The sequence below is a fragment of the Eleutherodactylus coqui genome, chromosome 8 (genome assembly GCF_035609145.1).
Source record: "Eleutherodactylus coqui strain aEleCoq1 chromosome 8, aEleCoq1.hap1, whole genome shotgun sequence".
NCBI classification, from domain to species: Eukaryota; Metazoa; Chordata; class Amphibia; order Anura; family Eleutherodactylidae; genus Eleutherodactylus; species Eleutherodactylus coqui.
The window spans coordinates 103,957,864-103,965,709 of NC_089844.1; the positions used below are offsets into that span (position 1 = coordinate 103,957,864).

A 7,846-nucleotide genomic window follows, 5' to 3' on the forward strand; every position below is an offset into this window, starting at 1 on the left:
ATCTGCCCCTATTCAAGACTGATAACATTTGTTACAAAATTTCCATTGTAGCTTTAAAAACATTTCGAAAAATAGGGAAAAAAACTATGAAGACTACTACATGCGCATGGAATCCAGACAGTAGGAATTGTTAGATATTTTGTGGAGGGGGAGGAAAGAGAATTTAGAAGAAAGAAAAAAAAATACCCATCTGTAACACTTATCCTTTCACTCGCTCTGTGACACTAAATGGTGTCCATATAAGTGCAATGTAAAGGTTATGGTTTTCTTGCATGACACAACGAGGAAAAATTGACTTCTCATTGGACCAGATAACCCCAATAAAAGTTCTATAAAACCCTCAAAACAGCCCTCGAAATGTGAATAAAATACTTGATGTATGTGGATATCTCTATAGATTTCATTCACAGAGACAAACTTTTTATCCCCTCTATCTGTCGAGAAACCAAAATCTGATCTTTGTATCTATTCCCCAAAACTGAAACATTTTAAGACAAGATGGAGACCAGATTCACGACTTGCTATATATCATAGTTAAAGCACTCTTGTGATTAAACAAAGCAGACGTCAGGACAGGTGATCAGATTGTGTTTGCACATTATATCTTTTCCCACAATGCACTGCAGGGCGCTTGCAAAGAGGCCCAGACTGGGAGACACCCACAAGGCATGTGTGTTTGAGTTATATGCTCCACTCTGGATGTCATTAGCTCGCTGTCAAAGGGTTATGTTATATGAGTTCTCTGGATGGGCGTTTGCCATGGCAGCAGTCAATGAGATCTCCCAGCTGCTTGCGACCTGAGGTTGATTTGCTTTGAGGCTTCTGAGGGCTCGTCTAGCAGCTGCCGATTTGGCAATTCTGTAACTTCTGCCAACCCCTTTGAATTTGCCCTTTCCTACAACTTCCACAGTGACGCGAACTTTGCCATCATAGGTCCTTTCGGCAGGGCTGAATTTGGCTGTCTCCGGCTCAATTTTCAAAACTTCTCGCACAGGGGATCGGGAAACATTGGCCGAAAATTTTTCTATTAATGGCCTCATCATCGGGTAGTACACCTGCCATACGGTTTCTAGTGACATTCCTCTGTCCATATAAATAGCTCCCGCAAGGGACTCGAATAAGTCACCCATGGCCTTTGGCACCTCAATGTCTTCCTCTTTCTCCTCATCCTCCTCTGATCTTCTCAGCTCCGAATCCATCCCTTGCATTTCGTTCTTCTCTAGTTGAAACTGCACAAAGTCATCTATGACGTGAAAAAGTTCTGGAGAAACGGCCTTGAAGTATTTGTGGTAGTCATACTTCATAGCCAGCGAAGCAAATATGGTGTTGTTGACTAGAGCTGAGCGCAAGTCAGTGAGAACTTCTGGGGAGTGCTGGCTGGGGTCTTCATAAAGGTGCTTAGTAATGAGGTAGTCCAAAATTGCATCCCCGAGGAATTCTAAATGTGGGTAGCAGTCAGTTATGGTATTGTAGTGGTAGGATGCATGAGTGAAGGCCCGAAGGAGGTAAGCCTTATTCTTAAATTGATAGTTAATTCTCTTCTCAAAATTTTCAAAGCCAGATAGGTGGTCGAACATGCATCTGGGGGGTATCTGTAAATAACCGTACTCCACCCGTTTGCAGGTTGAAAGGTCAGAACTTGTCTTATTGTTGTATCAGTAGTCACTGTTTATTATTCTCGGGAAGAACTTTTAAGCCGAGAGAACAGAGGAAGAGCTGGACAGCACGCACACCAGAGCTTGTCAAGTAGCAGCCCAACAAGGCTTCTACGCAATCCGCAATACTCTTATCCATGATGCATTGCTCAGTATGGAGATCATAAGAGATGGACTGCTTTCCGGCATCTGCCCCACAGTTTTCTTCTGATGGGTTCCAAAACCCCACCACAAAGTCGTCTTCTTCTACAGCCTTGCTGGGATCCAGGTAGCACATGGCGTCCCAAGAGCTGTAATCAAAGCCGACAAGGTCAGATGGGAATTGGGGATTTTCTAAAGAGCTTTTCTTTGGGGTCCTCCACTCAAACGTTGGGTCAGGAGGGAAAAAAGTTGAAAGTGGAATTTTCTTTACGAAGGCACCAGACCCCATTAGCATGCTGTCAATAAATTTTATGTGCTCCTGGTCATACTCCAGAAAGTCATCGTCGAAGTCAGCTTCCTCTTTTGGGTTCCTCCAGATCAGATCTTCATCATCATCAAAATCGTCATCCATCTTGTCGTTAGCAGTCACACTGTCGCTGGCAGTTTCATTACTTTCCCACTTCTCAGGCCTTAGTCACACGGACGTTTTTTCCCACGATTTGCAGATCGCATGACGGATGCGCATCCGCAAATCGCGTGACCGGGGCCGAAAAATCGCCCGAAAATACTGCTCCTAGCCGCGTTTCAATAGAAACGGGCCGAAACTGTCCAGCGCATTGAATTCAATGGAGCCGGCAATACAGCCGGCTCCATTGAAAGCAATGCGCTGCGGGCGATCGCGGGATGAATTTTCGGGAAGGGCTTAAATATATAAGCCTTTCCCTGAAATTCATCCACAAATGTGTAAAAACAAAAAATATATATATACTCACCTTGTCCCGGCAGACGGAGCTCAGCCGCGGCCGGCGGCAGTTCTCCCGAACTGCTCTCTGTAGTATTCAGCAGCCGGGGATTTAAAATCAGCTGGTTAAGTTGTGATGAGGTGTGGTCGATGTCCAAGAGTGGCTGGTTGAGGTTTGTCAAGTTGAGGTTGTACTTTGTTTTATAATATTCAGCAAATGTTTCATATTCTGGGGAAGGAAATTTACTGAGTGGAGTAAGGTCAGTGTATACATCAGCCACATAGAACCGATGAGGCTGGTCAAAATTGCGATATCTTGGAATGATAACAGCATCCTGGTAATCTTCTAGTTTAAAAATAAAAGGATTCTCGGCTGAATATTGAGTACTAGGAATGCCAGTACGAGCTACTGATTTCTCAATATCTTCCACAAACTTAAAATCTATATCCAAAGTGCTGCAGTCATTAACAACATTGAGAGGTAGAACACAATAAGCAGCATCAGCTGCTGTAGGCTTGAATTCCAGTGCAGGTTTCTCAAGACGAAGGATGTGTGAGAATATGTACTGGTGTAGCCGTGTGATGACCTCAAGTTGTTGCAAGATCCATGTAAATCCAGACTTCTTCAGCTCAATTGATATGGTCACTTCTCCCGATCGGGTGTAGACAGGGAAGTGTGGGATCTGAGGTATGGGTTTGGCAGTCAGGATGCCGAAGCATCTAGTTGTGTCCTCAGGAGGGTAGAGCTTGCGCCTCTTGAAGTTTAGTTCATCTGGTAGAGGGGTTGTCAATACCATTCCTATCACATATAGGTAACACGACTGGCCAGTCTTCGGATAACTGTTCCGCAGGCACTCCAGGATAGCTTTAGGGTAGCACTGCCTCCTCTTGGTCGAGCCTGGCCGGCGGGGGACACTGGTTTCTTCTTCATCATGTAGGTCCAGCTCTTCCTCGTATTTAACAGTTTCCTTGCCAACCGGCATTAAATGGTCATCCAGTTCACCGATCTGGTGCAGCATCTTACAGCATATGAGAGCCACCGCTTGCTCGTCAAGTCTGGCACAGTTCATGGATGGGCCAACAATAGGGGCTCTGAGCGGGGAGTTGATTGGCAGGTAAAGGGTTGACTGGCAAAGACCACTGGGCACCTCTCTGGTTTTACATTTTGGAGCGAGGTGAGTAAATGGGTCACTGGGTAGCCGGGCACAATACCGATTAATGTGGCCAATGCCATTGTTTAAGGTGACCTTTGGGCTGCCGTCATCTTGCCGCAAGACGTATGGAGGAAAGATGCCATCATCATCCACGATCCGCCTCCGTGTCCCCATAATCCATAGACTTAGAGCATCTATTCCGTAGGATCTTCTTGATGGCTTTATAGGTTTTCAGATCCTCTTCGAATCCCTTTATCTTGTCAGTGTCGGCCAACATGATGTAGTTGGAGATGGGAGCCCGGGCTCGACCTTTAGATTGGACATATGACCTGTACTCGGTTGGTAAATCAAAGCAGACAACCAGGTTGCATTTTGGGATGTCCACCCCCTCCTGCACAATGCTGGTAGCAATAAGCAGGTTGGTTTCATGAGCTCGGAACTTTCTGAGAACCTCCTCCTGCTTTCTGAACTCCACTTCCATCTGCTTGTTTCGGGGCTGGCTCTTGCCAATGCCGTGTCCAGTTATGAAGTTTCTGCTAATGTACGCCAGCTCGGGGTCCTGCTTCCCGGCCTCTTTAATCAACCTGTTTAGGACGACTGCCGTGTATCTTCGCTCCACAAAGATGATCCCACACAAGATGTTGGTAAATGGGGAAGGGAAGCTGGTCTCGGTCTTCTCTTTCTCCTCTATCTTCTCGTCCTCATCATTGTCATCCTCAGAGTCGCTCTACGACATGAAGTTATCCTGGTTGCGGTTGTTGTACCATTCCACGCTCTCAAACTGCAGCCGTTCGTACGGCTTGTACTTGCGCAGAATCTCCAGAAGCTTGATCACTTTGGGGGTGACAAATTTCAACTCGAGAGAGGCGGGTGAGAAGTGCTCTTTGCACAGACCATGTATCTTCCTTAGGATGGTGTCTGTAAAGAGCAGGAATTTCCGATGCAGCTCTTCTTGCTCATGTTTAATATATTTCTGCAGTTCTCTCACCATCATGCCGGCAACTTTATCAGCGCACCATGGACCAAGGACAAACCGCACCGCCCGGCAGTCCAAGAGGATCTGTTTGGAGATGGATATTGAATCTCTCTCTTTAGACACAATGGGAATGTTACAGTCATCCAGGAAGTGAAGTGCATCATCCAGTTCAGATAGGAGCCTCTGATAGAGTCCACTTTTGTCATAGTAGGGGCCACAATCCAATACAATCTAACAAGGCTGCGAGGCATACCTGTCTAAAACCACCAGATCGGTCGCTGTTTCCTCCAGTTTCTGGATTTTTTTCTTTAAGGTCACAGGGGTCACATTTCCCGTTGAGTATGGAGGCGGTCAGTCCCAAGATTTGTGGACATATCTGGCAACTTTCACAGATCTTCATTATCTCACGATATGGGTGATCCTGGATTGCAAGATGGCACTCGTCGAATACCAGGGGGTTGATCTCGGATAAGGAAAGTCTCTCGCTCTTCAGGACATGAAGGAAGATGTGACAAGTCATAACCAGAATCTGATGAGCCACAAATGCCTCGTTCCATTTCTCCTTCGACTAACTCTCCACAACTTCTAGACTGGAGAATTCCCCGACCTTCAGATCGGAGTGAGTGTGAACCACAGACACTTGCTGGGCAACTTGCTTAGCAGAATTGACGAGTAACACCGTTCTCTTGGCGGAGTTATTAAAGTCTCCCCGGATCTGATAGGACAGCTCTTTAGTAAGTAGTACGGTGATTAAAGTCTTCCTTGAGCCAGAGTTCAGACACACTATTGTATTGTGGTCCAACGCTGCTTCCTGATATTTCGTAGGGGTGTATATATTGTCATGAATTGCCTCCTGCTGCCAGGGTAGTCCAAAGAAAGGACCCATGGGCGAGGAGGCTGGGGTCAGGAGCTGCAGGCCTGCCATGCTGAGGGTCTTCTATCATCCAGTGACTTAGATCATTGCAGCCCAGGGTCGGCACAGCTTTCTCCTTTAGTCAAAAAGGTGAAGAGTCTTGAAACGTTCTTTGACATTGTCATAACCGAGTTTATCTCTGAGCCATCCCTGAGCTTCTTAGATCCGGTCACCTGCGGCCGGCCGGCTCATGGGACCCACACTGCACGGAGGAGCTCAGCCGCCGGACTCCTCTCCCGGACTGTGCGATTCCGGTCCCGCGGGGGTGAGAGGGAGAGCGGCGCAGATGGGTCCCGTTCACCGGCCTCCACCAAGAGCTCGCCGCCTGACGTCACAGTCATGTGACCGCCCACCGGAAGGGGCCCCCCTCTGTATGTTCATATGCATATTTCTATTCACATTCACTAGGCTCTTTATGGTTAGATTTATGTGTATATATGTAAGAATTAGGGTTTGTAATTATTTGTAAGCAATTTTTGTATATATATTTTTGTATTTTGTATTATTTGGACACTTTATTTTTGAATTTTATGCTGGTAGGTGTAGCGTGACCCATCTTATTTGTGTTTTTTAGAGATGAGCGAACACCAAAATGTTCGGGTGCTCGTTATTCGGAACGAACTTCCCGCGATGCTCGAGGGTTCGTTTCGAACAACGAACCCCATTGAAGTCAATGGGCGACCAGAGCATTTTTGTATTTCGCCGATGCTCGCTAAGGTTTTCATGTGTGAAAATCTGGGCAATTCAACAAAGTGATGGGAATGACACAGAAACGGATAGGGCAGGCGAGGGGCTACATGTTGGGCTGCATCTCAAGTTCACAGGTCCCACTATTAAGCCACAATACCGGCAAGAGTGGGCCCCCCCCCTCCCAACAACTTTTACTTCTGAAAAGCCCTCATTAGCATGGCATACCTTTGCTAAGCACCACACTACCTCCAACAAAGCACAATCACTGCCTGCATGACACTCCGCTGCCACTTCTCCTGGGTTACATGCTGCCCAACCGCCCCCCCCCTCCCCCCCACAGCGCACACCAAAATGTCCCTGGGCAGCCTTCAGCTGCCCTCATGCCACACCACGCTCATGTCTATTTAGAATTGCGTCTGCCATGACGAGGGACCGCAGGCACACACTGCAGAGGTTGGCACGGCTAGGCAGCGACCCTCTTTAAAAGTGGCGGAGCGATAGCCCACAATGCTGTACAGAAGCAATGAGAAATAGAATCCTGTGCCACCGCCATCAGGAGCTGCACGTGGGCATAGCAATGGGGAACCTATGTGCCACACACTATTCATTCTGTCAAGGTGTCTGCATGCCCCAGTCAGACCGGGCTTTTTAATTCATAGACACAGGCAGGTACAACTCCCTATTGTGAAGTCCCTGTCGACCCACAGCATGGGTGGCTCCCTGGAACCCACCGGCGGTACACAGAAATATCCCATTGCATTGCCCAACACAGCTGAGGTAGTAATGTCGTGCTTAATGCAGGTGGGCTTCGGCCCACACTGCATGCCCCAGTCTGACTGGGGTTCTTTATAAGTGTACAGATGTAGTAAAAACTCCGTGTGCACCTACAGCATGGGTGGGTGCCAGGAAGCCACCGGCGGTACATAGAAATATCCCATTGCATTGCCCAACACAGCTGAGGTAGTAATGTTGTGCTTAACCCTTTCCAATCCAATTTGTATATGGTTTTCCTAGGGGGCTTACTCTTTTTCTGCCGTTATACAACGGCGCTATATGCTGGCTAAAGCCAGTACTGCATGAGCTGACACGTAGGATAGGCTCCGACAGCAGAGAGGCTGGCAATATACAGTAAGAGAACCCCGACGGACGTCTACCAACAACGGAGCTGTACAGCCTTAAACCCTAATGTCTTCACAGGTCACACAGTGGACTGGAAAGGGTTAATGCAGGTGGGTTTCGGCCCACACTGCATGCCCCAGTCAGACTGGGTTTCTTTATAAGTGGAAACAGATGCATTTATAATTCCCTGTGGACCCACAGCATGGGTGGGTGCCAGGAAGCCACCGACGGTACATAGAAATATCCCATTGCATTGCCCAACACAGCTGAGGTAGTTATGTTGTGCGTAATACAGGTGGGCTTCGGCCCACACTGCATGCCCCAGTCAGACTGGGGTTCTTTAGAAGTGTACAGATGTATTAAAAACTCCGTGTGCACCTACAGCATGGGTGGCTCCCTGGAACCCACCGGCGGTACATAAAAATATCCCATTGCATTGCCCAACACAGCTGAGGT

General features: G+C 47.6%; 1 pseudogene; it reads right to left on the reverse strand.

Moving 5' to 3' along the window:
* Positions 1 to 471: 471 nt before the first annotated feature.
* LOC136577908 (endoribonuclease Dicer-like) lies at positions 472 to 5,596 on the reverse strand (annotated as a pseudogene).
* Positions 5,597 to 7,846: the final 2,250 nt, after the last annotated feature.